We start from the raw sequence: 21,422 nt of genomic DNA on the forward strand, positions 1-21,422 counted from the left end.
GAATCCCACCCCCAGAAATTCTGACTTAAGTAGTGCGGGATATGGCCTCATCCAGTTAAAAGCTCTTTAAGTAACAGCAACATTTGGAAACCACTGACTGAGAATTATAGTGTGTATTAGGAACAGAAACAGAGGTCCCAATACCTTGCCCCAGAAAAAGGCATGTTTTCAACTGTAAATTCTTTGGGCTCCTTGGGTTTCAAAAAATTGATGTCAAAATATGTGTGGAAAAAGCAATGGTAAAAATGGGGACATGTCACCTAGCACAGGTAAACCTTATTAACCAAAGCCCTAGCAAACCAAACTTCAGCCACTTTCTTGAGAATGGTTGGCCCTGAATTTATTCAGCAGTACCTGGATGACGGCCCCAAACCAGCTGGGGAATTATTTCGAGTTGCTGAAGAACATGCACCATCCATCATTGTCTATTGATGAAATTGATACCATTGGAACAAAAGATAGGACTCAAATTCTGGTGGGAGAAATTGAACAAACAATGTTGGACCTGTTGAACCAGTTGGACAGATTTGGTTCAAGGGGTGATGTAAAAGTTATCATGGCCACAAAGCAAATAGAAACTTTAGATCTAGCACTCATTAAATCGGGCTGTATTTAAAGGAAGATCGAGTTTCCCATGCCTGATGAAAAGACTAAGCAGCACATTTCTCAGATCCACACCAGCAGGGTGGTGCTGGCGGATGGTCTAACCCTGGATGACTTGACCACAGCTACCGATGACCTCTCCTGGTGCCAGCATCAAGGCAATCTGTACAGAAGCTAGACTGGTGACTTGAGAGAATATAGAATGAAATTAACAAATGTAGACAATAAAATCTAAAGAAGGTGTTCATTATAAACAACAACAACAACAACAAACCCAAGAAGGCACCCCTGTGGGGTTCCATCTCCAGCAGACCACAGTTTCCTTCAAGGAAATGATTGGGAGTGTTCTGGGCCCTCTGAAGGATGAGGTTGGGGAAGTTGCCCAAAGGAACCCATGTTCCAGTAGCTCTTTCTTGGCAGAAACTGCTGTGTATCTTTTTGAGGCGATACGTATAATACCTGCCAAGCGACCTCTATCTGCTGCTCACATGGAGTGCTTGTTCCCCAATAAAGCATGCTCCTTCTCAAAAAAATTAAATAATAAATTAATTAATCAATTAATTAATTAAATTTTTTCAAAAGGAGGGGATAATGTCAAAATTAGGGGAAAAATTTGATCAGGCTGCATTGAAAGTACACTTTATTTATAGTGCTTATGGATGTATCTCTCCATATAGTTTCCTAGTGGCTTTTGGATATTACAAAATGCATATTTGATTCATAGAAATCTACTAATAACATTTTCCTGTCTGGCATGAAGTGTGGAAACCTCAACTCCACTTAGATTCCTTTATCTTTAGTTTTCCAAAGTTTAATTATAATATCTGTTTTTTCTGTTGCTTTTTTTTTTTTTTTTTAACAATTTAACTGTTGGGGATCCACTCACTTTCTTGAATGTGTAGGTTTGTGTATTTTGCCAAATTTGGCATGTTTTCAGTCATAATTTATTCAAATGCTTGTTTAGCTCCACTCTTTCTTCTCTCCTGTGGGACTGTGAAGATGCATATGTGGAATCCTTTATTATAATTCTATAGGTCCCTGTGCCTGCGTTCAATATTTTTCAGTGATTTTTTTTCTCTCCGTTGTTCATAGTAGGTGAATTTTATTGCTCTGTCCTTAAGCTTATTGATTCTATCCCTTGTCATCCTGCTATTGAGTTCATCTAGTGGGTTTTCAAAAGTACCTTTTATTCTATTTTCCAGTTATATAATATCAATTTGATTCTGATTTTTAGTTCTATAATATGAATTTGATTGCTTTACAAATCTTAGTTCTGCTCTGGGATTTTCTTTCTTTCTTTCTTTCTTTTTTAAATCTGTTTCCAGAGAATCCGTAATTGATCACTGAAGCATTTTTATGATAGGTGCTTTAATATTCTTGTGAGATAATTTATTTCAGTCTTGGCATCAGTTGACTGCTCTTATTTATTATAGTAAATAAGAAGTGGTCAGTCACCCTAGGGGACTTTATCTTACTCCTCAGGCATAGATGATAGCCCACAGATTTTTTGCTTTGTGAGTGGCTTGACTCTGTAGGTGAGGGGAGAAGGAAAAATTTTATCTGCTTATAGAAAGGGGAAAATGGCTGATACCCCTGCATTCCTGAAACTGTATCTTTATTCCAGACATTTGTTATGTAAATAAAATGTTTGATGGTTGTCAGATTGTCTTCTATAGACTTCTCAGCCTAAAAGGAAGAGCTCTTTCAAGGTCAAGGTTCTCATTCTTCTTGAAATGTAAATATTGAGGAACATAGCTCCCTGTGCTCAGGGCTCCTTGGTGGCTTGTCTAGAAACCTTGCCAGAGTATAATCATTTGGTCCTCTTAGAAAGAAGACATTTTACTATTATTTTATATCAGAACAATCAAGTAGATAGATGGCTACAGATCTAATTTTCATGTTATATAAAGAGTTTCAGGAGACTATGACCTTTTTATAGGAATACTGAGAAACCCAGAGAAGATTTTTGTCCCCACAATTAGGAGACTCTGGGCTTATTTCAGTTTTTTGGTTTGTTTTTTGAGAGAGAGCATGAGCTGGAGCAGGACTGGGTGTGTGTGTCGGATGGGCGGTGGTCCGGTGGTCAGTAACAGAGGGAACAAAAGGAGAAGGAGAGGGAGGGGCAAGCAGACTCCAGGCTGAGCACAGAGTTCCTGCAGGTCTAATCCTACAACTCTGAGATCCCTACCTCAGCTGGAAACCAAGAGTCAGAAGCTCAACCAACTGAGCCACCAAGGCATCCCTATTTCATTGTTTTTACCTTTATTCTTTTAGTAAGCAGGCTCCTTATTTAGGTTTAGGCCCCTAGTCTTAGTTCACTTTTGGAGGCTATCAGTGGACCTTTCAGAGCCTTTGCAATTCTGTCTTGGTTGACTTGGTTTATCTGTTGCAACTGGTGCTTTCCTTTCCCTTGAGCATGCTGAGTGGGATGGGGGTGGGGCAGTCGGTGATTCCCCAGATTGGAAGGTTAGAAGAGGGATTTGGTGGGTTCCACCAGAAATCCCACTTCCTCCTACCCCGAGCCAGCCAGAATCTCTGGACAGAAAAGAGGGAGATTAGGTCCACGTGGACAAAGAAGCTGCTAAGAGAATTGTCTTAACATTTAGCAGGAAAGAAGAATACTCCCCCTGCTGGCTGCTTTTTGTTTGTGGGGTTCCCAACTGACCTCTTTATCATTGATGCTGTCAGAGGAATTCCCTTTTGATTCAAGAAGGAAATCAGCCTCCTTGAACTGCCTTCTGTTGCTAGGCTGGACGTCTGAAGACAAGGAGTCTGAGTGGTCTTTGTGTGTGTTGTGGGAGTACAGCCAAATTGCCTCTATGCTGTTGTTGAGGTCTTGGCCTCTTTAACCCACTCACCTTCCTATTGTCTTGTCAGTGCTCTGTCTTTGCTGTCTCTTGAATTATTTCCAGGGTTTATAGTTGTACTTTGTGGAGAGGAAGAGGAGAGAATAGGGAGAAATGAGTCTATACTATCTTGTCGGGACTGGAAGTCCCTTACTGTACTTTAAAGCAAGTAAAAATGGAAATCTAAGATGTACTTTAGGTGTGCTTTAGGGAAAGAAGACAACCTATAAAAACATGCTCTGAGTGTCTAAAAAATTTACTGTTGATATAAGCATATAAAATTGAAGGAAACACTGATAAAAAAGGAATTATGACATCAGATTATTTTGTAAGTATCTTTAAATATTTGCTTTACAAAAGCAACAATGGAAAGTAGAATGTTTATTGTGCTGTGTTTTGGGAAAGAAAGATACTTTTGAGAACATTATGCTTTAAGAATTGTCGTGGGCCTACATGAAAATAGTAGCCAAAAATATATACCTTTATAAGATTTACTTATTTAAAAATATATATAGTTTTATGATTTTTAAAGGTATTAGCTTTAATTCGTTTTGATGACTCAACTATTCACTACTGATATCAATCACAACCAAGGTTATTTTTTAACTGTATCTTATTATTGTCTTATTGTCATGATAATTTATGGCTTTAACTAACTGGTTTCTTTTCCATTTTCTCTTCTTTTAGCACATATGGGTTGTATGAGCCAAGAGTAAAACAGTTTTCACACTACCCGAATGTTGCTCTATGTTCAGGGCTGGGCAAGAGATGCAATCCCACACAAAGAGATATACTTGGATTTTGGCAGGGACTATCAGGATAAGTACACTTTCCTATTAGATGAGGATGTTCATCCCAAAAGCTGGGTCCCAATCTTGTAATCACATGTGGTTTCCTGTCTGGAAAAGGTAACCTAAAGAAAAAAGAATCAACTGATGGAAGGAAACCAAATTTAAGACATTAGTTGAACCTCTAAAAGAAGTTGTGTTAGGATGCCTGGGTGGTTCAGTTGGTTGAGCGTTTGACTCTTGATTTTGACTCAGGTAATGATCTCAGATCTTGAGATCAAGCCCCAGGTCAGGCTCTGTACTCAGCAGGGAGTCTCTCTCCCTCTCCTTCTGCCTCTCCCCCATACTCTCTCTCTCTCTCTTTCTCTAATAAATAAATAATCTTTGAAAGAACTTGTGTCAAAGCCATCCATTCCTCTGAAATTCTTGATTACAGAAGTTAAGACATCCCCTAGGTTAGGCCAGTTTGAGTAAGGTCTTTTTATCTGTATCCTAAATATTTGTAAGTATATACAAGGATTATAGTGTGCTTTCACTTTTATTTAACTCATTATCTTTACCTCCATCTTTCCTGGAAGATTAAAGTTCAAAGAATTGGGGTCCAATTTAACTGCACAGGTTTCTTTCTGAGGTGTGGTCAGTTGGTAATGACTCTAAATATAATTTCTCTCTTTCTGCTAGCTATTTACTTACAGATAGGGTACCCCAGGAGGACCCATAAAAATAATGATCACTCTTCATTAAGAGGATCAGAAGGAAATTGGGCCATCTGTGAGGTTCCCAAAGGTAAATAATAAGTGGATGTCAAACAGATAACAATGAAAAACCCTGGCAGGGTTTTTAATGTTCTGATAATAACAGAAGCTGTGAGTGACCTATGCTGTAACGGCCATAAATGATCATGAACATGAATGAGTCATTAAGGTTTTGCTATTCAAAATTTTACTCTTAATAGAGGACATCTTAAGATGGGAATGAGGTTGAGGGAGAGTATACTTGTATTATGGATCATAAAAAGTTTTTCCTCAACAGCATACTTTATATCAAAATTGAAGCATTTAAAAGACGATTATGCTGTTTAAATTCTTAGCCTTTCCAGATTTACAACTCTAAAATACTTTTTAAAAAACTATCAAATAGCTGTTTTCTGGCTCCAGTTATATGATTTCAAATGGATATTTCTTGTAGATTATTAGGCAGGTCATCAGTGTAGCCAGATGTGTCCTCACACTTTGTGTGTCTTCAAACCGTCTCATAGCCAGAGAGGTGGCAAACCGGTGACAGGCTTTTATTCCATGGAGGAACTAAATGATCATACTCACATTTTCCATTGTGGTTTCCCTGAAGTTGTGCTCAGTAGCAGATCAAGTGCGTTATTTCTATTGCCAGCAGTGAGCTCATTTGGATGAGATTCAATTCCATGTCAAGGACAAAAACCTTCCTTGTTCAGCCTTCCATTCCTGTCCTATTTTGCACACCCCACCCCTCCAGTCAGTCCCAAACACCACAGGCTGATACTTACAAAATGTTAAAGCCTAGTCTCCCAGCTTCCTCTCTACCCACTGTCGCAAACTCCGTATGTTTCATTTATAATGGGATCTCTATTCTCATTGCCTACACCACAGAACCTCTCAGGACCTTGCCTGTGGTGATTCTCCTGTCTAAAATGTTCTTCCTTTCTTCCCAATCTGTGAAGCTCCTTTCCATTCCTATGGTCTGGCTCATGACTTAGTATCTATGCGCTTTCTGTCCTGACCCAGTCACTCCTTCCCTCTTCTCCCACAGTACCCTTCCGTGCCTTTATTTTATTTGGTTCTGATTCCTCAACAGACCAAACTGAACAAGAAGAGAAGTTGTTCATTTGATATAGTTTCTTCGACTGGTGGTTTGTTTTTCACAAGAAATCTTTCTCTAATGATTCAGTGATTTAAAAATGATTCCAAGACTATGAGGGGGGTAAATCCTTTCTAAGGCTGAAAGAGGGACTAAAGGATGTCTATGAGACCTACAAAATTATTCAAAATCACTGTGCATGTTTGTTTATATACACAAGAAGTCGTCATTTGATCAGACACATTCTCAAATGTGTCCCATGGACAATAGAGGTTGAGGACCATGGCTCTAAGGATTATGTAAGAAAGCTGAAGATCAAGAAACAGTAAGGAACTGCTCTCTGTTATTTTTTCACATATTTCTTAGGGTTTCTTCCCCTTTTTTGGGCAAAATATAAATAATATTAAATTTCCTATTTTAACCATTTCAAGTTTATAGTTCTAAGGCACTAAGTACAGCTGACCCTTGAACAACACTAGTTTGAATGGCATGAGTCCACTTATGTGCGGATTTTTTCCTATAAATACAATATAGTTCTGTAAATGTATTTTCTCTTCCTTATGAGTTTTCTTAGTAATATTTTCTTTTCTCTAGCTTACTTCATTATAAGTATATAGTCTATCATACGTACAACATACAAAGAATGTGTTAATTGACTGTTTATGTTATTGGTAAGTTTTCTGGTCAACAGCAGCTACTGAAAGATTTTGGAGAGTCAGAAGTTATATGCAGATTTCTGACTGCATTGGAGAGCCACAGTCCTCACCCCTGTGCTGTACAAGGGTAAACTCTATATTCACATTGTGCATCTTAAGTTTTTTTTTTGTTTTTTGTTTTTTGTTTTTTACTGGATAACATTTCTACAAAGGTCAAACTAGATCATAATGCTTCATTTAATTTGATCTTAAAAATGACCACAAAAACTCAATTATTACTAATCCCTAATAAGATTTTTAGAAATGTTGGCATGAATCAGCAGTCTCAAAGATAAAACTAAAATTGCAGTTCAATTATGGGTTTTGACATTTTAAAATAAAAGCAGCCCTTCTATGCTTTGTGCATAACACTCTGCTTTGCAATTAATGAATGATTCAAAAGACAATGTGAAGGGATATCAGCATGTGAAATACAGTGTACCTCCAATTAAATCATTAATCCATCTCTTTCTGCCCCAAACTGAAAACAAGCTAAAAAAAAAAAAAAAAAAAAGAAAGAAATGATGCGAATGTGAAGAATAATATTGTCCTGTGTTCTTACAGGATGAATTTAGACAAATTATTAAGCATACATTTCTTTTTTTTTTTTTAAAGATTTATTTATTTGACAGATAGAGATTACAAGTAGGCAGAGAGGCAGGCGGAAAGAGAGAGAGGAGGAAGCAGGCTCTCCACTAAGCAGAGAACCCAATGCGGGGCTCAATCCCAGGACCCTGGGATCATGACCTGAGCTGAAGGCAGAGGCTTTAACCCGCTGAGCCACCCAGGTGCCCCTTAAGCATACATTTCTAATATTCTATTCTTGCCTGATGGCACAATTGTGTCTTAAGTAAGCAGGAATTACAAGAAAATTAATGTCCCATTTTTTGGTAATGAATAAAATTAATGATACAATTAACTTTGTTCATTTGATTGATTATCTCTTGTACCACGCTGTGAGTAAAGTGTTCATTTTATTCCCAACTACATACTCAGATTCTAACTCAGAGCCTGGCACATAACCAGAATTCAATATGTTCTTGATAAAGGAGTGTTTGTTTCATTTACTGCATGACTGAATGAATGAATGAGTGAATGAATGATCTTTTCCTCCCACCCACCCTCCACCCTCCACCCACATGCCTCTCCCTCCTCTAATTCCTTCTTATCACCAAATTTTGACACATACTCTGCCCTCTGTTTCCAACATCTTTCTTTTATTTTCTCTCTCAGAATCTCTATTTCTTCCGTCAATGTACATCTTTCCTCAAATATATGTGATTTCATACTACAACAGAAAAAAAGCCCTGTTTCTTTGTCTTCTTATAAACAGAATATGCAACAAAAATATTATTGTTATGCAATGTCCTTTCGTTCCTCTTCTGAATTATTCAAAAGGTAAGATGTTATACATGTTTTTTTGCTCAACTCTAGATTTTTCTATCCTGTGGGTTTGGAATCCTTGACATAAAAATGGTCTATATATCACAGAAATGTAGGGTGAGAAAAACATTACTGAAAGAGAGATCAATCTTACCAATCTAAGCAAAATTAACAGACATGTACAATTAAAATCCTTGCGTTACATAGCTTTTTTTTTTTAGATTTTTTTTTTTTCTTTTTTTTTTTGGTCAGAGAGAGAGAGCAAGCACAGGCAGACAGAGTGGCAGGCAGAGGCAGAAGCAGGCTCCCCACCAAGCAAGGAGCCCAATGCGGGACTCGATCCCAGGACGCTGGGATCATGACCTGAGCCGAAGGAGCTGCTTAACCAACTGAGCCACCCAGATGAGCTAAAAATCAATTATAAGTTTGTGTAGTTGCTTCAATTATTGGTTATTAGAAAGTGATTTTTCAGTATACCAGAATCTTGACAAGTATTAAGGTAAATTTTTACACAATGAACTATACATAGACAAAAAATAAAACAGATAAACTTCTTAGGCTTAAGGTCCTTAACCACATGTAAAACCAAACAATGCATTAATTATAAACAAAATCGTGTTTTTGATAAAACTTGAATTAGCCCCATTACACTTATGTGATATGTACAGTTGATTTATTGAAATTGTAACATTGATGTTGGGTTTGGCAGTAAAAAGGTGAATTTTTCTTCACCTTTCACTCAAAAGGTGAATTTTACTTCTTTACTTGATCATTGCTCTTTACAACATAATATAGTCCCCTTTGAGATGTTTCTATAGTCACTATGAATATACATCCTTTACAAAATTAGTTTTTTAACAGTTCCCCAAATCTTGCAGGACCAATTAATTCAATAATACACCCACCAAATATGATGATTTTAAATTAATACTAGCTCTAAAGACCAGTTACAAGCTAGTAAGTAAAAGGACCACGGTCAGATAATATTCTACTGGAAATATAAAGGTTTTGTGGCCTGGTTTTTGTTTGTTTGTTTGTTTGTTCAGTTTGTTTCAGTTCAGTACGTTTATACTAGTTTGTACTTTAGGATAACTTAAATCTTCTACTTCTTTCATTTTTTTCCTCAGTTTAAGTCACGGTGAAATCTTTGCTTAAGTCTGTACCATTATATGATTTTTCTTTTACTTGTTACAGACAAGCTCATACACAAAAGCAAATAAATACAAAAATCACATGGCCATGTTTGTTTATGAAGTTTACATCTAGTTTTACAGAATATTTTGACAATGATTTTTTTCAAGATCATCATACAACTGAAAACCCGTGGTTAGAAATACACTAGACTGGGGCGCCTGGGTGGCTCAGTGGGTTAAGCCTCTGCCTTCAGCTCAGGTCATGATCCCAGGGTCCTGGGATCGAGCCCCACATCAGGCTCTCTGCTCAGCCAGCTGCTTCCTCCTCTCTCTCTCTTTCCGCCTGCCTTTCTGCCTACTTGTGATCTCTGTCTATCAAATAAATAAATAAAATCTTAAAAAAAAATACACTAGACCTTTGTAGACCCCTAAAACATTTCATAAGCCTGTAGGAAGTACTTTTGTACACTAATAAGTTAAGTCCCAAGTAGAATCTTAAGAAACTTGTAGTGACTGCCTTCACTTTATATAGATTCTGAAACAAGGATCTAGGTGAGTTAAATATGTAACGGCATCACACCACACCATTATAATCTACAAAAGTAAGAGTCAGAGTCAGCTCTATCTGATTCCATGGCCTTTATTCTCCCCTTCACTGCTGATCAGTTTCTCCTATTACCTATTTTGATATATACTCAGTGACACTATTTCACTACTTTGGTAAATGCAGCTCAGAATTATGCACAAGCTACCAGACATTTGCAAATATTATATTAAATTCCAAATTAAAATTTACCAAAATCCTTCCAAGTGCCACTAATTAGGTGTACAATAGTTTCTCAAAATTAAAAGAAAAAAATTAACTCAGCAATGCTGTCTCAGTCACTTACTTCTCTTTTGGACAGTGTTCGAGTTCATAGTTCCCTCGAATTGAATCCCAAAGAAAGTCCTGGGATTTAAAAAAGAGGGGAAAAAAGCTCATAGAAATTTCTATACTGTGTAGATGTGCTATGACTAATAGGATTGGGAATTCCTTGGTGTGCCCAGGTGGCTCCGTCCTTAAGGCCTCTGCCTTGGGCTCCGATCATGGTCCCAGGGTCCTGGGATTGAGCCCTGAATTAGGCTCTCTGCTCCAGGGAGCCTGCTTCTCCCTCTTCCACTCTCCCTGCTTGTGTTCCCTCTCTTGCTGTGTCTCTCCCTGTCAAATAAATAAATAAATTCATAAAAAAATAAATAGGACTGGGAATTCCCAACAGAGAGTCAAAAAGAGAGGGGAATGGAAGCTTGAAATTTGGAAGAGGACAATTGCTTATCACAAACATTTGTTTGTTCATCGTGCCATGTTGTGTAATCATTGTACCCATCTTTTCCATCATCAAAGAATGCACCATGACGTTGTTTGAGTTATTCTCCTTCATTCAATGAGTTTATCAGTTTGTACTTCATCTGTGTTTTTACTTTGAACTTCTCTCTGTGTTTAGCACCATTAGATTGGAAATCGCTATGGTGAATCTGAAATGGTATGGAGGCAATGGGAAAGCTGTAGTAAAGGCAGAAGAAAATTATGAGATATTTGATCTCAGTGGCAGTCAATTTTATATCTAGTCTTTAATGGAAAATAAGTGAACATTCTTACCCCTGACCTTTCATTTTAAAGTGAATTACTGTTATATATTTTCCATCATTAGTTTTTCCTCTAATCTTTTTTTCTCATAGAAGGCAATTGACTTGAATAAAATCCCATCTTTTCTGAATCTCAGCATGTATTCTGTTTGAGTGTGAATGGTAAGTTATTTTATTCCTACAGCTATCTAACATGGGTGTTCTTAAATAGTTTCTGGATAAATGTTAGGGCTTCAAAGGTTTTAGTTTAGTTTTGTTTTTATCTTACCTTTAGCCTGTCGTGAGCCATTTTTCTTTAAGTGGGAAAGTCTATTCCTTTAAATTAATTTGTATTGACTCAAAACAATGTACCCTAACTTTTGCTGGTATGGTCTATATCAATTATGTCCTAAAGAGTATTAGGATAAGTCAAGGCTATATAACAAACAACTAAGGAAGTATCGAATAGACATAATAAATTAAAATATTTCATAAGGTGGTGTGCCTGGGTGGCTCAGTGGGTTGAGCCTCTGCTTTCCGCTTGGGTCATGATCTCAGGGTCTTGGGATCGAGCCCCGCGTCCCCACTCAGTGGGGAGCCTGCTTCCCCATCTCTTTCTGCCTGCTCTCGGCCTACTTGTGATCCTCTCTCTCTTTCAAATGAATAAATTAAAAAAAAAATCTTAAAAAAAATTTCATAAGGTATTTGAGACTAAATCGACAGTCAATTAAAAATGGAAAGAAGCTATTCTACAATGTATAACTTGAGGAAAAAGAAATCTTACTATAACAGAAGAAGGCTGCTACATGTTCATAGGAGCACATATTTGTTACAGAAAAGTAAATATTTGACCTCCTTCACACTGTAGACTAGACAGAGTCCTAGACTCATGTCGCTAGTATGTTCATGTGACCAGTTCGAGAAAGTACCAAGACGTGTATGGGTCTGTAAAAGTGATATAGGGCGTAAAGGGACAAGTTTTCTGTGGAGAAAAAACAAAAACAAAACAAAACCAAAAAGCAGTAAGTCTTTTTTCTGCCTAATACAGACATGGCTTATGGTCTAAGAAGCATCTGAAGTATGTAGTAGCTTCACAGCTTTGGATGCTGGAGAAACTGACTAGTGTGTTTGCTTTTCATCCATCTACTTATCCCCATAAGCTGAGAGAATGTCTCCCACTGATCATTTTCCTAAGGAACAGACTTAAGTATGTCCTTACAGGAGATGAAGCAAAGAAGACCTGTATGCAACATTTCCTCAAGATTGATGGCAAGGTCTGAACTTATACAACCTACCCTGCTGGTTTTATGAACGTCATCAGCACTTACAAGATGGGGGAGAATTTCCATCTGATCCACGACGGCAAGGGTTGCTTTGCTGTTCATTGGCTTACACCTTAGGAGGCAAGTATATGTTGTACAAGTTGAGAAAGATCTTTGTGGGGACAAAAGGAATCCCTCATTTGGTGACCCAGGATGCTCACACTATCCTCTATCCTAATCTCTTCATGAAGATGGATGACACCATTGGAGACTGGAAAAATTACTGATTTCATCAAATATGGTAATTTGTATATGGAGACTGGAGGTGCTAACCTGGGAAGAATTGGTGTGATCACCAACAGAGAGAGACACCTTGGTTCTTTTGATGTAGTTCACATGAAGGATGCCAATGGCAACAATTTTGCCACCCAGCTCGCCAATATTTTTTTATTGGCAAAAGAAATGAACCATGGATTTCTCCTCCACGTGGAAAAAGTATGTACCTCACCATTACCAAAGAGAAAGACAAGAGACTGGTAGCCAAACAGAGCAGTGGGTAGAATGGTCCCTAGGTGACATGATTGGAAATCTTTCTCCTTAACTAAAGATCATACAGCATGATAAAAAATAAAGACATAAACATCCAACTAAAATTTGTTCTACTTTTATTGTCATTATATACTGACAATTCCAAATAATGTCAGTGATTGAAATGCTCCTCAAAACAGTGACTAACACTCCCATGACCTCTTTCCCTTGGTATGTCAGTGATGAGGAGTCAAGACTGGAGCCTGCCATGAGTGGTATGAGGGAGCACATTTGACTACAGAACAAAAGTGGAATCCATGGGCCCCGTGGTCATTTTTTTCTCTTTTCTACTCCATGAGTTGAAAAGGAAAGAGCTGTTGTTTTTTCTCTGGGTGTTACTTATGTGGATTTCATAATAGTCCTTTTTTTAAAAATTTTTTTAATGGTAAGAGAGAGCTAAAACTTGAAGCAAAACTGGACATCATGAAATTTATTCTAGGGAATTTCTCAATGTACTAAAATTTCTTAACATTTATTTTAAAATTTATTTCTAAATTTAAAATGTTTAAATTTCTAAATTTATAATATTTAAAATTTATTTATAATTTATTAAAATTTATCCTGAAATTTATTTCTTAGTTTGTTACTGAGCTGGAGAGTTTGGTAAAAAAAGAAAATTTTAAAAATGCTTGAATCTTTGATAAAATAGTGGTACAATGTTACAGATATAGTTACGCTTTAGTTGGCTTTGTCTCAGAAAGTTTCTCATTCTCCATTTATGTTAACCCCTTTCTCAGGTTCAATTTATTTCCCCCTTTTCTTTCACATGAAAAAAAAAAAAAGCCACACACTTCAATTTAGAAGCAGTAGTAAGAAATAAATCTTCTGAGATTTTGCTTTAATTAAAAAGAGCTATGTCTGCTTACCATTTTTTCCCCTTTCTACATGCCGTGATTCTATTATCAAGGATGGTAATGGACAGAGAAGTGGAATGTGTGCATTTGGATATGGGTACATGGGAAAGAACAAATATTAATTTAATAGTTTTACATTACTTGGGAGGCTCTCTATATTATAACATTTCCCATTACAATTAGGTATTATATTGAGATATTCAATTTTTAAATACTTATTTATATTTTCAGAAAGGCAAAGATGTTTCCGGAGGGAAAACCCATAACTGTCTTTACTATTTTTCCCCCAAATGACTTTCTTTTTAGTAACACTGTATAGTTTTTTTCTCAAAGTATTTATGACTCAGAAGAGTTTCAGAAGCCACCTCTAGATCTAGAATATAGAGAGTTAAGAGGGGATCGGTCCCTCAGACTATTTCATATCATGTGGGATATTGGGAACCTTCTTGCTGTCCAGGACAGGACCCACTAGCTACATGTGACCACTGAATACTTGCAATGTAACTAACGTGGTTAAGGAAAATTTAAATTTTGTCCTTCTCATTCATTGAAACTTAAATGGACACAGGAAGTTAGTAGCTACCCTATTGTTCAGTGTAGCATGTAGAGTGGGGCATTTAAAATATACTTGCTCTGGAAGATGATTTTTCTCCTCACTATTTAATATATTTTAGCCCATAAAGACTGGACTGTTCCATGAGTCAGTATACCCTGAACTTCTAGTGGCTTAACAGAACAAGTATTTGATTTCGCACTCTATGTCCAGTCTGCTTGGGCGTGGGTACAGGACGCCGCGGTACCTCATGACGTCAAGGGCTGAGCTTCCGTGAGCAAAAAAATGGATAACTCAGAAGGGCTCCTAAGTGACTACCATCAGAGTAACACATCAGACTTTGCCTCACAACTTATTAATCAGAACAGTCACATGGCCACAGGGAACCTCCAGAAAGGTTTGGAATCTGGGCAGAACCTAGAGCAAAGAAAGTGGATAGTGGTGAGCAGAAGAAATCACTGTTGCTCTGTATTTCACCTGTGTGATCATGGACCCATCAGACTCTCCAACTTCCAGTTACTTCCTTCCCTTAAAACAGGCATATTAAAGCTGTTCCCCTAGAAGTACTGTGAGAATTAAATAGCGTTATCTGGTGGAAATTGCATCACACAGAATCTGGCTCATAGTAAACGCGCAATAAAAGTCAGTTCTATTGCTTTTTTAGGTCATCGTTCATTTTTTATGTTTTTTTTCCCCCTTTCACCATAATATTATCTACTTGCAATTTCACTTCGTGTTATGCTTGTAAATTTTTTCCTAATAGGATGAGAAGATTATTCAGTGACACAAAATTAAAGGAAACATGAAATATAAGTCTTTTAGAGTAATTGTTGACACAAAGTATTTATTACCTAATAGTATACTTACTGGAGAACTCAGTTAATATAGAAATGCATACAAAAACTTAAAAAAAAAAAGATGTGTAATCTCTGTTCTTTTTTTTTCTTTCCTCTCAGTAGTAAAAATTTCATAAATTTGAAATACTCTGCAAAATAGAACCACACAGTGTTTTCAGGCATGGTGTGGGCAATTTTAGTGGGGAAGCAAATGGAAAATTAACCATGTATAATGAATACTTGAGTAAATATTAGAATAAAATATGTTTATATAGCTAGAGGGCAAATTCCAGCTGCTCCTAGGCATAGTAAATTATGCATTCTTATTTTAGAGGATATGTGACCTTTATATTGTGCTATTTTGGAAATGGCATCTTTTCATGATTTTGGTACAAAGATGCCTTGTGTAGGGTGCCTGGGTGTCTCAGTCCTTAAACGTCTGCCTTCGGCTCTGGTCATGATCCCAGGGTTCTGGGATCGAGCACCACATTGGGCTCCCTGCTCTGCGGGAAGCCTGTTTGTCCCTCTCCCACTCCCCTTACTTGTGTTCCCTCTCTCTTTTTTTTTTTTTAAGATTTTATTTATTTACTTGACAGACAGAGATCACAAGTAGGCAGAGAGGTAGGTAGAGAGAGAGCGAGGAGGAAGCAGGCTGTCCGCAGAGCAGAGAGTCCGATGCGGGGCTCGATCCCAGAATCCTGGGATCATGACCTGAGCCAAAAGCAGAGGCTTTAACCCACTGAGCCACCCAGGCACCTCATTGTGTTCCCTCTCTTGCTGTGTCTCTCTCTGTCAAATAAGTAAATCAAATCTTTAAAAAAAAAAAAAAAGAAAGAAAGAAAGAAAAGAAAGCACCATGTGTGTTCTTATTTAATTGTGTCTAATCAGAATCTAACTAGTATTTAACCATAATAAGGGTGCTTGATTAGTGTCCCTCATTTTAGTGATGGTTCAACAGTGATGGTTACAGTCTTTCAAATGAGTATGGTAGAAAAACAAAAAACAGAAAAGCTCATCTTAGTTGTTGAGACTGAGACTACTTGATCAATGTTATATCTCATTAATGCACCATGAGAGCTGAGGAGAGCTTTAGTCTCATTATGGTGAGGATCTTCAATGCCTTCTCATGAGTGTTTGATCACAGTAACATATTGTGGAATCACCCTGACCTTCCTCCCTTTTCCACCTGCTTAGATATCCTCATACCCACTGTCCTCTTCACACACACACACACACACACACACACACACACACCTGCACACCAGTGCCTACTCCTTTCTGCATTTTTCTTTCTTTTTATATTTCTCTGCTGTAGTTCTTAAAATGGAGACTATTGCCAACCTAGTTTGGACACAGATATATATTCCAGAAGGGCCTATGTTATGATGACATGGCCTCTGCCACTACTGTGTTTCATTTGTGACTAGTTTGAGGCTGAGGCACTGCAAAGAATAAGCCAAGTCTGGTGCAAAAAGCTTATCCTTTAAATAAGCAATCCCATTTCCCATAAGCTGCTATCTGCTGTTCTCCTACCCCACATTTAAAAACTCTATGGTCCCATACCCAAACTTGAGAAATCTGACACAGGTTTTATAACGTCTTCACCTATGAAGGTTTATATCCCGTTTGGTATAATATTTTTTTAAAGATTTTTTATTTACTTATTGGACAGAGAGAGAGATCACAAGCAGGCAGAGAGGCAGGCGGGGTGGGGGGCAGACTCCCTGCTGAGCAGAGAACCCGATGTGGGGTTCGATCCCAGGACCCTGAGATCATGACCTGAGCTGAAGGAAGAGGCTTAAACCACTGAGCCACCCAGGTGCCCCATGGTATAATATTTTTAAGCAATATTTCCCAGCATATAATTAGAACTTGGAACTTCATAAAACTTAGTAAATGTAATTTTAATAATAAAAAGGACTTAATTTTTATTTAGGTAGGAAACTGAGCTTCCTAGATGCCACTTTATTTTCTGTGTATGTTTGTACGTGTGGGCAATGTTTCAGGCCTATTGAATCACCTTGTTAAGCTCATCCTTGTATTTGAAGCACTGAGCCCAGGAGACCATCACTGACAAGAAATAGCTTCTATTTCAAGTATTTTAAAATTCAATGTTGTGTCCTTAATTTTCTTGGTACTACTTCTAAAACTAGTCAGAGTATGTTTTTCTGTCTATCTCAAAATTAATTGTGAAGATATGTACAACCCGTGGAATCTCTCATTTGTTCCTTTTCCAGGTGGTAAGATTTTCAAATCGAATTTTAGTCTTTAAAACTAAACTTCATGTTTGCAAAAGCAAGGAAAAAAATAAACAACTATATAGTAGAATGGGCATTGATTTTGTAAGAAGGGATTGATAATATCCAATGAAACATTTTAGCAAAATACACTTTTCAAACCAATCTATCCTGACAGAAGTTTCTAGGCAAAATTACTCATTAACATTTAATCAAGACAGTCCAGGGCCTTGCATATGCCTCCAGCAACTGTCAAGATACTGTATTTAAATGATGAATAAAGTGACAATGGAAACAAAGGTTCTTCATAATCTAAAGTGTCAAATTTAGAACAGGGCATAAACCATTAGTTCTAGAATATGTGAATATGAGGTTAATATTTCCTTGTCAAATTCCAGCACAACTTTAACATCTATTTCATGGTGAGAAGTATTTAGGACATAGATTTTAAAAAAAGAAACAGTTAAATCCATCAATGCAAAAGACGCATCAAAGTAAGGTGTAATTGTTCATAATAATATGTATACTTTTAGCTCAACTGTTTCACAGTAATTAATAAAAATATGAATATTTATAGATTAGATATCAGACTGGATACAAATATCTTCTCCTTGCCTTCTCAAGGTCTCATTACATGTCAGAACTTCTAAAGTTTTATGGAGATAAAAAAAGATTTATATTAAGGATATTGTGTTCACATTTTTAAATATGTTAATATGCATATAAAAGTAATATATGTCTATATTTTTACTCTTATGGTAAACTAAGGGGTGTGTGTTGGGCATAAGTTACTTGCAGGCAACAAAAAACGTATGATACCCTTGAAGCAGAAAGTATTGAATACAGGAAAATTGGTAAACACAAACACGTTGGAAGGTCTGGAAAAGCAGGCTTTAGTTTAGGCCACCATTGTAATGACTGTTGTTGCAATCAGCATGACAACTGTTGTGTGCTCACCACAGGCACTTGCTTCATTGTTGGAACCACCAGAACTGTGGGCCCTGGAGCAAGTGGGTCTCTGCTTCCATGCTCGGAGCAAAAAAAAAAATGGCTTGAGCCCCAGACCTATCCTACTGTTGGCAGGATGGCTGGGTTTTTGTCTCATGGAGTCAAAGAATGAATCACCAAGAATGAAGTAAAGTGAAAGTTCATTAAGGGAAGGTGAGAGCAGAAAGAGAAGAAAAAGCTCTCAGGAGTGAGAGGGGTCCTAGCAGTGTTGCCTTTGAGGTTTTTTTAGGGTGGGTCTTTTATTGAAAACTTGACCAGGAAGCTTTTGGCCTTGAGATTCTCATGACCTCTTGGTTTGAGCCAAAACTATTGATAATACCCTTAATGACATGCTTCTTTGAGGTCTGGTCATTTTCTGTGATTACAGTGCAGCCGCCAAAGACACACACTCCCTGCCATCTAGGGCCAGGTGGGCCGGTGTATCCCCTAAACTCTTGTTCACTCTAGTTTAGAGCTCCAGCTTGCCAGGAATAGTTTCAGAGCCTAGTCAGGGGCCCCCTGTCTCTCCCTGCCTCTACCTTAACCCTTTACTTATTCATTACTCCCTCAGTTCCCATTTAATGTAATTTTTACAACCGAAATTATAAAGGAATTTAGGAAATTTAGGCTTTTGTTTTTTTGTTTTTGTTTTGTTTTGTTTTTACTTTCTGGCCTCTGTGGTACAGGAGAGCCCAGGAGAAGAGTATTGGCCTCTAAGCTTAGTGATCCAGTTTACCTGTCTGACACAAAATGCTGAACCTGATATTTGGAAAATAGGAGAAAAAATGGAAATTAAAAGGGAGCAGATGGACAGATTAACTGTAGCACAGAGCACCAAAAGAAAGGGTAATTCTAAAAAAAAAAAAAGGAAAAAAGAAAGAAAGAAAGAATGAAAGAAAGGAGGGATAATTCCTTTCTAGGTAGAACTAGAAGATACAAACTCAGAGTAAATATTAAAAAGTAGGGTGTTGGGGCACCTGGGTGGCTCAGTGGATTAGGCCGCTGCCTTCGGCTCAGGTCATGATCTCAGGGTCCTGGGATCGAGCCCCGCATCGGGCTCTCTGCTCAGCGGGGAGACTGCTCCCCCTCTCTTTCTGCCTGACTCTCTGCCTACTTGTGGTCTCTCTCTCTGTAAAATAAATAAATAAAATCTTAAAAAAAATAAGTAAATAAATAAAAAGTAGGGTGTGACTTGGGGAAAGTAATACAAGTGATACATTAAAAACTAAATTGACAATTCTGGTTGTGCCACCCTTTCTGCAACTCATAAAATAAATCTGACTACCTTTATTTTAAAGATGTCTGTAATATTTTCCTCTAAGGGATACAGACATAAGTTCAAAGTTTGCATTTTCTTTACCGTGGATCCAATCTGAGTTTGATTCGAAAGTAATAAACATTTATACAGTCACAGTATTGTAAACACCAGCAATGTGTTTTTGATGTTAGAAAAAAATTTATAGTTAGAAATAGAAGCCTAATTATAGTTTTAGAATAGAATACAAATACTATGTTATTTCATAATACAAAGAATAAATATTAGAAGTATAACAACAGAAAAAAAATTTGAAAGAAAGACTCAGGGACTAATTTCATAAAATTTTATAGGGGAAGGGGTGTGTTGGTAAGTCCTGACTAAAGGTTTTATGTTAGGATACAGAAGATTAGTCATAAAACTATTCTCCAGAATTAATAAAAACAATACCATTACCATAGATAACTTCTATGAATTGGGATTAAACACAGAAGAAGAAAGGCTTCCAATTTTCATGCATATGTTCTATCTTATTTATGAAATATGTTAATACCAAACCCTCTTGTTGCCACTGAACTCTGAATTAGTCCATGTTTTTTTCAATAGAAGTTTGAGACCTGTTTTTCCCCTTTATACTGACTCCATCCACGAAGAGGCACAGAATGGATATTTCAGCATTCCCTGAACTTTATACTTGGATCATTGCTGTTTTTGTCTACTCATTTATGCTGGGTTATGGTACCTATTGCTTGAATTTAATTACTGTCAATATGTGTGTGAATCCCAAGTTTTATGTCTAGCTCACTGGTTTCCCCTACACTTTAGAATCAGATGTAAAACTTCCTGCTGGTCATCTCTATCTGGGTAACCCAGAGACATCTGGAACTCATCATATCCAATGCTGACTCTCTCAGTTGCTGGAATCACTAGTGACCTAACAGAGTGCAGGGTTTTAGTGGATGATGTGGTTTAAAGTTGTGAGGTTTGGAGCCATCAGCTAAGAAAGAATTCTCGAACTGTCTCTGGTGTAAAATGTGGTTTTATTAAAGCATGGGGACTGTAAGGGTGGGCAGAAAGTGCTGCACTGGGGCCATGAGGAGTGGCTGATTATATGCTTTCAAGTTGGGAGGGGGTTAGGGATGGCACAAACCTCCAAGGTATTTTGGGAACAAGGTTTCCAAGACCTTGAGGGGGCTAGCTATTGTTAGGAAAATGTCACTTATTACTATTTCATAACACCTTAGTCAGGACCCTTCAGATGTTTATCAGTGGCCATATGCTTGAGGGATGATTCAAAATATATCTGGGGAGGGGGTAGGATGGGAGAGATAAAGGAAGTTTCCAAAGGAATTTTTATATGTTAAAGTAGACTTGGAGAATCCTTTGGGGTCAGGATAATGTGAAGCTAAGATTGCCTTTTGCTCTAAGCAAAGTTTTGACATCAAGATAGCTAAATTCCAGAGGAAGCTTACTCTGCCTGTTTCAAGGACTTGTCAATGGGCTGTAAGTGGTGAGGAAATTTAAGTTTTCTTTCTTTTTTTTTTTTAAGATTTTATTTATTTATTTGACAGACAGAGATCACAAGCAGGCAGAGAGGCAGGCAGAGAGAGTGAGGGGGAAGCAGCCTCCCCACTGAGCAGAGAGCCAATGCCAGGCTTGATCCCAGGACCCAGGATCATGACTTGCGCTGAAGGTAGAGGCTTAACCCACCGAACCACCCAGGCGCCCCAGAAATTTAAGCTTTCTTTTGCATTTGCTTCCCACATCTGTGGAAACCTCTCCCACTCAACCATTCTTTCCTCAAATCAAATTCATGTGAATTTTTTTCCATGAATATATTTAATCTTTCTCCCCCCTCTGCTTTTCTTTGTATTATTTTAGGCTTTCATGTGTTTTGTTCTAGAACCCTGCAGTAGAGCCCTCCTATATCCCTGCTTTCAGTCCTCTTGAATGTCCCATTTTCAACA

At 37.6% G+C, this 21,422-nt stretch overlaps 2 pseudogenes; both read left to right on the plus strand.

Annotated features, from left to right (window-relative positions):
- Nucleotides 1-279: 279 nt before the first annotated feature.
- LOC123940792 lies at nt 280-10,886 on the plus strand (annotated as a pseudogene).
- Nucleotides 10,887-11,953: 1,067 nt separating this feature from the next.
- Nucleotides 11,954-12,705, plus strand: LOC123940306 (annotated as a pseudogene).
- The last annotated feature ends 8,717 nt before the right edge of the window (nt 12,706-21,422 follow it).

Source organism: Meles meles, chromosome 4 (genome assembly GCF_922984935.1).
Source record: "Meles meles chromosome 4, mMelMel3.1 paternal haplotype, whole genome shotgun sequence".
Lineage (NCBI taxonomy): Eukaryota > Metazoa > Chordata > Mammalia > Carnivora > Mustelidae > Meles > Meles meles.